This window comes from Erpetoichthys calabaricus, chromosome 1, assembly GCF_900747795.2.
Source record: "Erpetoichthys calabaricus chromosome 1, fErpCal1.3, whole genome shotgun sequence".
NCBI lineage: Eukaryota > Metazoa > Chordata > Cladistia > Polypteriformes > Polypteridae > Erpetoichthys > Erpetoichthys calabaricus.
The window spans coordinates 244819502-244835359 of NC_041394.2; the positions used below are offsets into that span (position 1 = coordinate 244819502).

A 15858-nucleotide genomic window follows, 5' to 3' on the forward strand; every position below is an offset into this window, starting at 1 on the left:
CCATTTTCTAAACCTGCTTACCCAGAGCAGGTCTATGCAGTAATTAAAGTTGCATACTACTTTATTCTGTTACTTTTAAAAATTGATTTGTACAGTAGATTGCTTTGTTAAGGTGTGTTATGTAAAAGCACTACACCAAAACGACTGCAATACACTGACACTGAATGCTGCTTGGAAAGGCATCAGCTTCCCATAACCTTGAACAAAATAAGCATTTAGAAAATGAATGGATGCATTGATGGGTTATGTAATTATCAAGGAACTGCCAAGAATTTAATAAGTTAGTTGGGGAGAGATTTAATTGTGTAAGGTGCTTGGGGCTTCAAGACCAGTTTCTTTGTGACTTTGGTAAAAAAAATGCAAAATATCACTAACCCGCCAGTTTAATTGCACTGTAACTACTGAAAAACCATTTAACAAAGCAGTCACATACAGTTGAATGCATTTCTAAGATCATTACCTTTATGTCTTTGAGCACCAGATCTTCATTTTTTTAAATAATACATGCTGTCATTTTTATTATATTTTTTGTTCAAACATATTTTTTATTCACATTGTTTACCAATGTCTAGAGTAGGCCCCCATTGGGTCCTATTCAATTTAAATCTTGTTTATGTACGCTATCCACGAAAACATGAGATAAAATATTTTTCTCTGCCACCACTACAAAGTACATGAGGTAAGCAACACATAAAAAAATATCATTTTTGGGCGGAGCACTCCTTTAACACTTTAAGGGAAGTTTTTCACCTTTATTTAACATGTTTTCACTGTACTCCACCTAAAATAACATACCTAGACACAGTCCTGAGATTAAGTCATCCATATACTGGAGTGTTAAACTGTATAGCTATCTGTTAGTTTGGGTGGTCAAAGATTTTAGTGGCACTCGGGGTCATAGATTGCAAAACATCTTGTGAATATGCTACATTTTAAATAGCTGTCTTAATTTTCATTTACATAAAGATAAAATTGACTAGGGGGCTATGCAGCTTAAGTTTGTATTAAAATAAGTTAATTTTAGTACATATATGTAAATTTAGTTGTATTAATACAACATGTTCAAATTCTGTTCATAAAGTTCCAATTTGTGGACAAAAGAGAAATTACTATATGTCTCCAAAAAACTAAATTAACAAAAAAGTTGCAATAATTGACCAAATACTCCTGAAAATTCATGTCAGGGATTGATGTGCTAATTAAAGGATTTTAACAAATAATAATAATACATCCTGTTCATTTCAACTGCTGCATGTGTGAACAGTGTGAAGAATAAGATTTCAAATCCAAATGCTGGGCAAATAAAGATGATATGGAATTCATAACGAGAATACACACAATCATTTACTACTTTTCACAACATTAAGTCCAAGAATTCTAGGCAGCAAGTTTCTCAGGGTATGGTTCATGCGATATCAGTGGGTTGGGCACTTTCAGCAGCTCTATAATCTACTTTCTTGTAGAACAGGGCACTTATCTTAGAAAAACATTTACTGTCAGTTTTACAGGAGCAAAAACAACACAAAGTACAAAGACTGCTCCCTTCAATGCCAACTTCTCTCCACAAAATACATCACGTGTTGTGGCATAAAACAAAGATAAAAAAAATTGGACTTTTGATCAAAATAAAATCAAATCATTTAAATCACATGTTATTTATCTGCCTCATATACCTATTTTAAACTGCAATTAATTGCTGAAAGTTTATCTTTTCCATCAACATGACCCAATCTGCTCATAAGGAGTAGGTGTGGGTGTCTATTTCTGGGGATGTATTCACTTCACTTTGAGGTTTTCACTTTATTGTTAGAGACTCCAGAATTCTGTAATTCACTATTATTTTATATATTACACTTTAGTTAAAGGATCTGCAGAATCTTAATAGATGCTGCTCTTCTGCTCACATTTCTCTTTAGTAGCTTTTCTGCAATTTAGATAGCAAAGCCACTTTTATTTTCATATTAGTATAGTACAATTTTCAATCAATATAAAAATGATACAAACCCATGAGGTGCATGTTTCTAGCATTCTGGTCCTATTACACTAATTGCACCCCCCCCCCCCAACCCCCACTGTACCATATAGGTTGCATACTGCAAAAAGACTGTTCACACTGGGTGAGGTTGTTTTGGGGGTTGGGAGGAGGGGGTTATCTATCTATCTATCTATCTATCTACTCGTGGCAAATATCTCTTCAATGTGGGCTCATGTTTATTTTAATTATTTTACAAAAAAGCTGAAAATCTGTCTAGAAAAAACATGTTTTTTTGTCATTAAATTTAATCCATTTTGCCCTCAGTTAAGACAAGTTCTGTATCCTTTTAACAGACTGTTGAGCCTACCATGCTTTTTTTCTGTTTTTGCAGAACAGAACTTTAATGCATAAGTGTGAACTATCACACCTCAAACCATGAAGAAAAAGAATCTAAACACTGTTATTTATTATAGCACAATCAACACCCTTTTTTGGGCATTTTTTTTTTCTTTGTACCTTCCCATTCAGCACAGAAGCCTTGAGTTAATGAGTTATTAGATGCACAATTGTGAATGCTTATTCCTTCAAGCCACAGATATTACTATATTCTTTTTTGGCCTCTTTGATAAAAATCTTCTTAATCATATTGTATATCTTTTAATTTCTTAAAGCTATCCAACATTCTACATCATGCAAAAGTTATTTTTCATGTATTTTTTTAAATACACTGTTTTGCAAATTGATTATTTTCTTGAGAGAAATGCATCCTCAGAGGTCTCAGCAGGTATACTCTGGAAAACTCTGAAGGCATTTTTAAGAGGGCAGATTATTTAATATCTTCTCACAAAAATAAACTGGAAACCAAGAAGGCATCTGAGTTAATCACCAAAATTACCAGAATAGATCTAGAATACAGCAGGTCTCCAAATGAGGCACTCTATAGGAAGAGAGACAAGTTTTGCAATCATAATTTAACTTCTTGACTACCAGTGATATTTTCATAACAAAAACGAGAACTAGAACTAAAAATATTGTTTTTCATTTTACAAGAACGAGAACTGAAATGAAGGCAGAGAAACTAAAACTAAATAAAAATAAAAATTAGTGATATGTGAACGAACTAAAACGAGAACGAAAATTGAGTAAAACGAAAAAAATAGCAATAGCATTTTCGTTCAATCCGGTCCAGTCGTGCAGAGGAGTTGTTTGTAGGTCGCCCAGAGTGTTCAGTTATGTTGCGCTGTTTACTATGCGGTGATCTTGTACCTTAGGCTTACTATAGTCACGTGGCGCAACTTCCGTAAAAGACCGTTGTTTGTTTGTTGCGCACATTTGGTTCGTCAGCTTGAAGCAGTAAGCATGTGTGGGTGACGTTGGCGAGTTTTGCACAAGTGCTTGTGGGTAGAAAGTGAAAAAGTAACGTGTGGAAATACTCTAATCACAGCGCAGATGATAATAAAAGCAAATGTAGCGTGTGAGAAGAAGAAATAAGTTTCAGTGCAGGGTCAGCTGGATTAGTGCTTAGTGGAACTCTGGCACTTCTCTGGTACCAAGACTGCACTTCATACAGGGACGTGCGGTCACACCTGTCATCATGAAAAGTAAAAATAAATAAATAAATAAAACTAATAATGATAACAAAAAATAAATTTGTCCACTGGGCTGTATGATTCTAATAATTATGATCATTTTTATAGTCAAAATCGCTGAATTTGCGCATTTCCTGATCAAACAGAGAGGAGAAACGCAAGGTACAGCAGCGACGAGACAAGACGAGCCGAGCCTGATCTCAGACAGCGCTATCACTCAACACTGGGTTGATGCATGCAATTGTCACGTGCCTGTTGCTGTCTCTCTGTATGTCGCCAATATAATGTTTGCACGTGCATTTATTATACACCTGACTTTCCACAGTCTAGCGAATATCTTTAATGAATGTGTGTGTGACATATTTAGTCTTGCTGATGGGACATTAAACCGCAGTGAAAAGGCACAAGTTGAGACAGACAAAACTATGCCGCACTGAAGCCCAACAGGTGCTTGTTGCTACTGTTCTACGCAGAGACTCTTGGCACCAATAAGTTAGCGATATCGGAAAGTCAAGTGCACTGCAGCGGTCTGTTTATTATTTATTTTGACTGACTGCCAAAATGGAAGATTAAGACTTTTAAAACTAAAGGAAAATGAGGACGACTTTTACAAAAAAGTGACAGAGATTTTTGTGGAGAAGGATAGGTGCATGGACTTCATTTACAAATAAAGGTGAGACCATAAACAGTTTTCAATTTTATAAAAAATGGGATCAAACTAAGAAAAAAAAAATCCAATATTTAAAAACTAAATTTTGACCTTAAATAAAATATTCTTTTGTTTTTCTTGTTAATATCCACCCATTGCATGGCTGCACTCCGGTCCTAATCTGGATCCTGAGTTGGTTTGTCATGTGGTGGGTGCAACAATGCGCTGTATCAGTGTGTGCTCCTAACCTCCTCCTCCTCGTTTTGTTGAAAAGTTCGTATTAAAATTGATTAAAGCATCAGAATTAAAAGCTTTTAAAAACAACTAAATACTTCAATTAAGGTCAAAATTGAAATCCATTTTTTGTACACCACTCTATACTTTTACTTGTATCGAATGAGTTTGAATTGTGAAATTGCAATGACAACTTTAGAACACATGGAGGGTGCAGAGCAAATGCGCTCTCTCCGCTCTCTCTCATCGCTATAAATGTAACATTCTTTCTTAGCCAAATATATACCTTACTTATGTGTGAGTAAAGAATGCTGATGAGATATGAAACATAACCAGTAGTCAATGTGCATGCTGTCAATTGAATAAGCTACTCTTTTGGGTTCATATATTTGTAAATCTGACACTGAAGGAGTCAGCAGCCATGAATGTCACAGCACGTCAGTGCTTCGGTACTGAAAGCAGAAATCATCAACATACAGTCAGACGCCAGTGGATAGGACCTTGTCTGTGCACCTGCATTACAGACGCTGGTCAAGCAAATATTTTCACTGTGTGACTATCTGCGCAATGGACGTCGTTGCAACATGAAAAAATCTCTCGAAATGCGTGCTTGTTTAAAGCTTAACAGCAATGTTCTTGCTCAGACTGGTTTCTTGGGTTGAAACATTTGATCTTGCTGACTTTACTCATTAGGCCACTTAATTTGTTTGATCATGGATAGTCAAGCTGTGTTTAACCGCATTATGGACTGTGAGTGTATTTTGTTGACTGAAACATAACTTGCATTGAAATATGTGTAGGCCAGCATTTGTGGTCTTGCAACAGAAAAAAAAAACTAAAATTGTACTAATATTGTGTAAAAAAGCCAGAACTAAATAAAATAAAAACTAAAATTTTAAACACAGAACTAAATAAAAATAAAAATTGTTGACTCCACTGAAAACTAGAACGAAATAAAAATAAAAATGTATTTTATAAAATACAATAAAAACTAAAACTACAATTAATATCAGAACTGAAATATCACTGTTGATTACTATAGAAACGGAACAGCTTATCTTTAAATAGCGACATCATTATTATGAACATGGAGAAAAGGCCAATAAGATCATTGACCAACAAATCCACAAGCAGGAAGTCAATAATACAATAACAGCAATTAACCACACAGACGGTGATAAAATTATTGACCATAAAAATATAACTTGCACATTTAGAAAGTACTATAAGTCCTTACATTCTACTCAGTTTAATAAAGAAGATAAGACATAATATAATGAGTTTTTTTATTCATTAGAGATACCACAGCAAGATACTCTTAGTGCTGCAGAACAGGATAAAAATCTGACACTTTCAGAATTAATAGATTCCACAAACTTGCTCCAAAGTAGGAAAGCACCCGATCCTGATGGCTACCCAGTGTAATTTTATAAAAAATTCTTAAATAAGTTAGCTGCACTATTATAAATAGCGTTTCTAGAAGCAAAGACAAACAAATTCTACCTCAAACTTTTCGCCAAAGCATTATCATGTTTCCTAAGAAGAACAAGACCTACTACAATGTGCATCACACAGACCAATTTCTCTTCTGAACAATGAAGTTAAGATATGCTCCAAAGTTCTAGCCAAAAGGACTGAGAAAGTGCTTCCCTCTGTATTATCACAAGACCAAACAGGATTTATTAAAGGCAAACACTTAACTTTTAACCTTCGATGTTTGTTTAATATAATATATTCACCACACCCCAGTGATCCTATTATCTTTAGATACTGATAAAGCATTTGATACGGTTGGGTGGGACTACCTATTCACCACATTGCACAAATTTGGGTTCTGCCCAAACATATGTGCATACATCAAACTTCTTTATACTAGTCCAGAAGCCTCAGTTCGTATTAACAACATAGATACCTTCAAACTAGAACGTGGTATTCGACAGGGATGCCCCTTTATCATCTTTGCTCTTTGCAATCACCATTGAATGGTTGGCGATATACTTATGAAACACATCAAAAATAAAAGGGATTCTCGGAGAAGGACTTGAAAAGAAAATATCACTATATGCAGATAATATAGTACTGTATATATGGACCCACAAAATTCTATGCCAGCAGTTCTAAAAGCATTAGCAGATTTTCAAAAGATATCAATTTAAATAAAAGAGTGCTTTCACCAGTGAATTCTCTAGCACGTAATATCGGACTGGACACCTTCCCATTTATCTTAGCAGATCAGTTCATATATCTAGGGGTAAACACTACAAGTAAATATAAAGTGCTTTTTGAAAAAAAATTTGCTGTCTGCATGGAAAAAATTAAACAAGATTTGACTAGATGTTTTACCCTCCACCTTACATTAGCAGGGAGAATCAGCATTGTTAAGATGACCATCCTTCCCAAGCTGCTTTTCTTATTTCAAAGTATTCCCATATACATTAACAAATCTTTTTTTTTAAGAAATTAGACTCAATCATAACTTCACTTATTTGGAATTAAAAACATCCATGCATCCAAAGGGTGGCTCTGCAATGACCTAAAGCAGAACAGGGCATGGCACTACCGAACTTTCAATTTTGTTACTGGGCGGCAAATATACAAGCTAAAAGAGTATCCTTCAATAAGGGCGCGCACAAAAAGGCGAGCTTCAAAAGGGCGACCTCAATTGGGCGCGGCGAATAAAGGCACGCGTAAATAAAGGCAAGCTTCAAAAGGGCGACCTCAATTGGGCACGGCGAATAAAGGCACGCGTAAATAAAGGCGAGCTTCAAAAGGGCGACCTCAATTGATTGCGGCGAATAAAGGCGTTCGTAGATAATTTAGATAATAATAGATAGATAATAATAAAATATCTACGTGGCATTGCACATAATCTACAGCTTCAAGTGTAACACAACAATGAGTAAGAGCAGAAAACAACGAAATATAGAGAGCTTTAGAAATAGTTTGTTAGAAGTTCATGCATTAATTAATTGGATGTTTTAATATTCTTGCTTTCGCCTTTTTATACGTTCAATCATTGCCTTTATCTAATAAATTTTCTGTAATAATTTTGTTGCGTTGCCTTTATTCGCTAACGCCCAATTGAGGTCGCCCTTTTGAAGCTCGCCTTTTTGTGCGTGCCCTTATTGAATAGAACCGCTAAAAAGACCTGGACATCAACACAAATTGATGAACATCCATAAGCCTGGTCTGCAATAGAAATAAAATCTTGCAGTACTCCTTTATATTCCCTGCACTGTACCCCAGTTAATACAAACTACCCTTATTACACTAAAAATCCAATTACCCTTCATTCTCTCAGAATATGGAACCAATGTAGGAAGCACTTTAAGACAGAAAAGCTTTTATCTGTTGCACCTATACATAACAACCGCCTTTTTCCACTATCTCAAACATATACACTATTCATTGTCTGGGATTAAAACACTTAAGAGACTTGTACATAGATAATGTCTTTGCATCCTACAAACAATTATGCTTCAAATACAACTTCTCATCAACATAATTCCTCCACTAATGTCAAGCTAGATACTGTACTTTGCTAAAGAGAACCTGTCCAATATTCCTCACCTTCCACCTCGTTCTAATGTTCTTCAAGATTCAGATAGCATCGCTACAATTTATAAAAATATTTTAAAGTCTCTTTCTTTCATAGACCCTAGAGTACATTGGGGAAAGGATCTGTTACTTAATATGTCTGAAAAGAGTGGAAGGCAGCCATGCACAGAATACACTTAAGCTCCATATGTGCAAAGCATTTAGTTATTCAACTTAAAATCTTTTATTGAGTGCATTTATCTTGTTTAAAATTGTCTAAAATGTTTCCAGGACAAGATTCAACCTGTGAATGTTGCAATCTAGCTACAATCTCACTGGGTCACATGTTCTGGGCAGGCACCATATAAACAACATTTTGGACAAAAATCTTTACATGCCTATTAGACAGCCTTGGTGTCACAATCACTCCAAATCCATTAATAGCTCTATTTGGTGTACACCCAGACAGCCTTATAGTGGAGAAGGATAAGCAAATTTTAATTTCCTTTACTACACTGCTAGCACATAGACTTGCTGAACTGGAAGAATTCCACCCCACTACTCTTAAGTCAGTGGGTAATTATATACTACTTGAAATTGGAAAAGATCAAATTCTCACTTAGAGGATCTGTTCAAAACAGTTTTAAAATATGGCAGGATCTAATCAATAACATTTTAGGATAGGCTTCCATTTCAGAGAAAAGAATTCCTTTCTTTTCTTGCTCCTTTTATAGAGTGGCATTGGTTGCTGGCTCCTCTCTCTCTCTATATTGGGTGGGAGTTGAATTTTGATTTGATTTGTTAAATTTGACTTGACTGTATGTAATGTTATCTATTTCTAATTAAAATGAATACAGGTATAAAAGATAACAAAAGGTTTTTTATTTCTTTTTTAAAGAATTGTATTGTGTTTATTATTTAAGTGTATATACATTTTGAATATTATATTTAAGCAGTGTTTAATTGCCAAAACCAATGAATTGATCATCTGAGAATATAAATATCATTTTTTTTTGTTGTTAAAAAAAATGGTGAAAATTACTTTTTTACTTAAACGTTTTTAGATAAGTACATTACAAAAAAACATGATAGCTTGTAATTATAAAAAGTTTTTTTTTTATTTTCTTTCATGCTATATTTATTATAGATAAATATTTTGTATATATTTTATTATGTATTGCAAGAAAATTTTATATTTTATTATTTTTATAGTCTCTAAACAATACGCATACAGATTTAATTTTGTCCATAAAAAAATAACATTTAACACCTGTGGTCTATTGGTTAATTATGAAAATACCAAGTTAACACTTTAATACAGAACATTAGGATTCTATGCGATCGGGTTATTCAGATTTTTGTGTTATTATTAGTGTAAAAAGTTTTTAAAAGGGATAAAGGAGGAAAAAAAAATCAGAATCAGTATCAAAATCGGAATCACGTAATATGAAATCAGTGATTGGCATCGGCCTTAAAAAACCTGATCAGAGCATCCCTAATCAAGAACTAACTAATTTATCTCAGCATGTGTGCATTCTAAATTTATTCTGACATTTTCCTTCCAGTAACTGAAAAATACAAAATTATCTGGTTAAAAGTATTACTTAAGTGTATTATTTATAGGATAAGTCAAATTAATTCAAATTTCACCTGCCACAGAAATTCATGGTGCTTTAATTTTCCAAACATGCCCTTTCTTTTTCTTTTTTTAAACGTTTGCCCAAACTTTAAAGCTTCTTGTGCGAAATCAAACTTGTCCATTTTTCATTAAAACATTTTCTTAGAACTTGTGTCAAACTGCCTTTGTTTTGATGTTTTCAAGGTTTCTTACGTGCTTGATCAGGCTGTGTCATTTCGTATGTCATTTATGTACGTACAAATTCAGAATTTGAAAATTACTTGGCCTGTCATTACCTGTACTCAATAATTTGTCACTGTGACACAGCATTACATTCTACAACACACCATTCAAATATATGATGTGTGCTTTCATTTAGGGGTTATACTAATAAACGGTAGTTTGCCTTCAAAAGCTAAACGAATGACATTAATTCGTATTAATAGGAAGATGTACCTTATCCTTTGAAGCACTGAAACACTAAATAAATTTTATTTTGGTATTAAAGTATAATAAAGATTATACTTTATTATAAAGATTAATAAAGTATCTATCTATCTATCTATCTATCTATCTATCTATCTATCTATCTATCTATCTATCTATCTATCTATCTATCTATCTAACAAATTGAGCAACTTGTGCCATCACTAGTGTAGACAAGCCAAACGGGCACTTCATTTGAGTCTTCCCTTGATGTTTTCTTGCTGCAACTGTTGTTAGCACTGCCAGTCCTCTCACATCCCACACTGCTATATGCGTAACTGTGGATGTGTATGAGGTTCCTCTCCTCAATCCACTACATTGAACTGCATCCGAATTGAACAGATGCTTTGATGGACATTTGTAGAAGTATTCATTAAAATCACACATCTTACAAATGCATGACACTACAAATTAAACAATTACACCTTATTTGATCAGTAATATTAATTCACTCAAAACACACACAAATCTGTTTCAGAACTAATTATATAATGGGGTAAAAGTAGCAATAACACAAGCCTATGTGTGTTTTGCTTTTTTATTTTATTAAATAACAAGTATGATTTATGCACTCATGCACTGAAATTCAGAATAAATAAATAAATAGCATTTCCACACATGTCTTCTTCTGCTTATCTTTTAGACATCCCTTGATGTGGTGCTGTACATCACCATTGTGATCCATCTTTATATGTAGTTTTCATTTGCGTTTCTCTGATGTATTATTGTGCCTTCCGAAGCATATGTCTATTTGCAGTCATGCATGAGCTCAGTACTGACTTTTTCTGTACTACCAATAGTGTAAAAAAGCTGGAACCTCTATTTTTTTGGAAGTTTGGTATTGAATTAGTACCGAAGTATCAGTTTATGTGATATCTCTAGGGTACAGGATGGGTTTTATGAATGATCGATGATCATTATCGACCACTTTACTTATGTAAACATAAGTGTTAATCAGTGAAATTAACAGCAAATTTCCAAGTTTCTCCAGAGACCTTGTTTGACAAATTTTTCCCTGAAAATTTGCCATACAGCTGGCTTACACTTTTTCTCAGTGACTGATGATGCTTTGCAAGGCCAGTTAGACATCACAGAGTTGTAGCAACCAATGTTGGATGGGAAAGTTCCTCGAGAATATAAGGCAGATTCAAGTAGTGGGTGGTATGCTGGATCAACCAAATTAAATTCTTCTTCTGGTATGGGTTTAATAACAACTGTTTTACTGGTATACTAAAAACATATTGTTAAACTTGCATATAGATTTAAACTCAAAACACGTAAATGGAAGGAAATGTGTTGGTATATTCAAGTCTTAAAGGAAATGTCTTTTTGCATGAACTTGTATGTGAACTGTGTGTGAGCCTTCCCCATTAATAGTATTACCCAGAGTGCCGTGCAGATGACACAAACAGGAAGGATTGAAGAATCCATGCAATTTAGTGTTGTACATATTTGGTAGCAGTGGCAGTGAGTGAGCAAAAGCTTGAGAGAGATGAGTACCTGCTATCAAATCTATGAAGCCTTAGTGAATTGATGCTTTCTGCTTCTGTTGTCACTACCTGCAAAAAACATGTTCTGTTATGATATTTAATTCTATTGATTGTATTGCAGTGGTTAGTACTGCTGTCCTACAAATCAGGTCACATTTTTGGCCACAATAATCGGCCCAGCATAGTTGGCAGACATTTCCCTAGTTTCAGGGACACTTAAAAGACCACTGCACCATTGTAACTCATTCAGAATCAGTTTAATTTCTCCTTCCTCGAGTTACAATTTCACTAAACTTGAGGTGATGTGACTTCAGCAGGTTTCGCTCATCACTAGTCAACATGTGCACATATTATTCACTGACTTTTTGCTGTAACTAAAAAATAATAAATGCTTAACTGATACCAGCGAAATCAAAATTCAAATAATAATGTCAATGCCAATTGAAGTAGTAAACACTGAAACCATTCAAGCTACTTGTATTATTAACTCCTTATTTATGAAAACTCTTAGGGCTCGTTTATACTTAACATTAAGAATGCGTACGCGCATGCATCATGGCTGTGATGCGTTCCCAGCATTCATTTGACGTGTCCTCTGAGCCGGTCCTCAGAAATAAATATGACGCGTGCGCGAGTTGCAATACCAGCAGGGCGGATGGGGGATTATGGGGTGGGGGCTGCGCAGTGTGCTAAAAGTTGGAATGTGACGTCAGAGTCTCTGGTTACTATCAACATGTGACAGAAAGCCGCTTTGCAGATCCTACGAGATCAATATGTGCGCTTCAATGTTTGATGAATGGTTCGATGTGGTGAAGCAAAATGCCGACATACAGATGCATTCGTGGTGATTTTATATTCAAGTGTTGCATATTCAAAATCGTAATGACACGATACATTTTAAAAGTCTCATACACCGTCTTCTGTGCCGTCTTTTTTCCAGGGCTTCCTCCGGACCTGACAGCAGCGGCAAACAGCAATAGATCGCCACATAGAACACATTAAATGTATGATATTCCAACTCTCTGCACATTTAGAATCCTAAGATTTATACTTGATATCACTTTCATGATGAAATGCATTAACGTATATGTATTACATTTTACAGATAAATCATTAATTTCATTTAAATAATGAATACTGTTACTAATTACACACATGGGGGTGACAAGGTGGCAGAGCGGCAGCACTGCTGTCTCGCAGGGAATCACGTCGCTGGTATTCCCTGCATGGAGTTTGCATGTTCTCCTTCTGGGTTTCCACAGTGTGCTCCGGTTTCCTTCCAAAGATATGCAGACTTGGTTACACAAAAATGATGCTAGTCTATGTGAGTGCTTGTATTCACCTTGCGATGAGCTGATGCCCATCCAGGGATTGTTTCAGCCTCGTGCCCAATGCTTGCTGGAATGGACACATCCCTGAATTGATGGATTTAATCATTAAACATCCTTTTCAGAGATATCGCGGTAAGGTGTCATCGGAATTTAATGGGTGTTCCAGGCAATTCATAACACAGCAAAGCCGAACCAGTTCTCACCACGATAATATCTCGCACTGCCACCTGGTGGATTCCTCCAGATTTCCGTATAGTACGCGCGCAAGTATAAACAGTACAACGCTTGCATAGCAGGAGGGTCCGCTGGAGCATGCGTCGCGTGAAGTATAAACCCGGCCTTAGTCTGCTTAAGAAACAAAACTTTTAAAGCTTGTCAGGACATCGCTTCATAAGGTAATAGAGATTTATGTTTGCATGTGCACATTCTGGAAATAGTTGTTAATTAAATACACTTAATGAAAAATGGTATTTGTCTTCCCACTCATAATAATTTTAGAAATACTGTTAAAAAATGTCTTTGTTTAACTTACTTGGTTGTGCTTTCAATAATTTCATTATTCACTAATATACTCACTATTACAGACTGCCTCTCAGTTGCCCCATAATAATTACATACTGTATGGGCCACATGGGTTTTCACCGCTTTAATAACATTTTAGCTGTTGTACTGATGGACCCTTCATTGGCCTCAAAAACTCAAATTTGTGGAGCTAATTATTGTTTGCTAATTCGTGTTCAGGAATGAAGTAAGGTGTTTTAAACAGACCTATAACGTAACCTATCCTTATGAGACTGGTGTGCTCTTGATGCATTAGATATTGGATTAACAGAGTAGTATGCCATGTGTTACCTACCATCTGACAGCTGCATCACCAGCTGAGCCATTTCACTGTCAGTACAGGAGTTGTCACTTGGTTTCAAATTCTTTCTGATTTTTTTTACCACAGTTGTAGATCATTACAATGAGTGAATAAAAGCAAAAAAACTTATTTGCTTACTGGGTCTCATTGCAGCATATTGTTCTTTTTTGTTTTTTGTTAGTCAGTGAGTTACGTCACTGAAAAGATGTGTTGCATCCCTGATGAAAGACTTCTCTAAACACAACATCTGTAATTGGACAATAATAAAATCAAATGTGAGGTACTTTTAATGTCCTTTAATGTGTTTTTTGTCTGTCAACTGCAAGTGGCTTGGGGCATACTCTATGGCATGTTACAATGCCGCCCCTACACTAAAGACCATCTATAATGGGACATTTATAGCAGGGATAGAGATTTTGTGTCCAGTTTACTGAACTTTAGGAAGTTTGCTTCATGGGGCTTCCACCTTTGAAATGGATTGGCATCTGGGACTGGGAAGATGATGCCGTTATTGTTACCTGCTTTTTAGCAGCTGTTTCAGGGTTGCTGCTAGCTTGTGCATCTTGCAGAGATACGCACTTCCGCCCCACTGGATGCATGCCTATGACAGAGATTCTGGAATACGTTTGTTGTGCTGCTACCTGTAGTTGTTACAGACTGTAAACAGACCTTACAAACAGACAGTGGTTTGTTTGATGTCAGACTTTGCATAACTGAACCACTTCCAAATGACTAAGGAGATGTTGCCAGATTTAGACACGTGTTTACATGTGTGCTGCTGCCTTACTACTGTGTTTGCGTGCAAAGTTAAAAACACATAATTCATACAACAGATAGAGAGGAGAACAAATAAGATGTTACCATGTTAAATGCAAAAAAACCAGAAGATTATAGAAAACCATTCTCATGTGGGATAAAAGAATTAGTGAAAAAGAGATAACATGTTCAATTAATACTAGAAAAGATTATACTGTTTTGAATCAATAAACAAGGAGCTCAAATAAGTACCTCTCTTAATAAAATACTAAAATTTTAGATATCATGAACGAATAAGGCTGGCGCCCTGCCCGGGGTTTGTTTCCTGCCTTGCGCCCTGTGTTGGCTGGGATTAGCTCCAGCAGACTCCCGTGACCCTGTAGTTAGGATATAGCGGGTTGGATAATGGATGGATGGATGAATGAATAAGCTGCAATAACAACCAACTCAAATGTAAAGAAAAAGACTCCTCTATTCTTCTAATTGAAATACTATATAAAACACTTTGTTGGGTTTTTAAACCAGTATATTTAAAGAAAAAGCTTCCACACTAGTTTCCCAATTTATATATTGATGTTAAAATATTTGCTATCAAATTTGTTATCTTTCTTAAGTAAAATCCTACAAAAGGCAGTCCGTGTGCAGCTAAATGATCACTCGAATAAACATGCTGTTCTTGACAAGTTTCAGTCAGGTTTTAGAACAAATCACAGTACAGAAACTGCACTCGTTAAAGTAGTAAATGGCTTGTTGGTAAATGCAGACAGAGGCCATTTATCTGTTCTCATCCTCTTAGATTTGAGTGCCGCATTTGATACCATTGATCACAATATTCTTAGAAATCACCTTAGTCAGTGTGTTGGCCTCTCTGGCAGTGTCTTAAATTGGTCTGAGTCTTACTTGACAGGTAGAAAATTCTTTGTTAGTTGTGGTAATTACACTTCAAAGAAACATGATATTCTATATGGTGTTATACAAGGATCTATCCTGGGTCCACTGCTGTTTTCGATCTATATACTTCCATTAGGTCAGATTATCTGGATTTTTTTTTCTGTACTCCCTGATCTTTGAACCTTACTTTATTCTTTGTTAATTAGTATTGCCTAATTTTTATATTTTTTCTCTTTTCTTTCTTCATCTTGTAAAGCACTTTGAGCTACATCATTTTTATGAAAACGTGCTATACAAATAAATGTTGTTGTTATCAAAGGCAAACAGTCATTCTAACACATTATTATTAATTGAATATGCACTTTATCCAAATCTAATTTCTCTAAGGTCAGAGCTTAAATATAGGAAGCATTTTTTAATTTTACTTTTATTTTGATTTG

The 15858-nt window shown here is 35.2% G+C and overlaps 2 protein-coding genes across 2 annotated transcripts in view; both read right to left on the reverse strand.

The window, feature by feature from the left end:
- The window catches only part of LOC127529042 (uncharacterized), a 481049-nt gene that overhangs the window by 105783 nt on the left and 359408 nt on the right, over nt 1–15858 (reverse strand). The window lies entirely within an intron of this gene.
- Nucleotides 1–15858, reverse strand: part of usp44 (ubiquitin specific peptidase 44) — an 88775-nt gene that overhangs the window by 24904 nt on the left and 48013 nt on the right. The gene's annotated exons all lie outside the window — the stretch shown is intronic.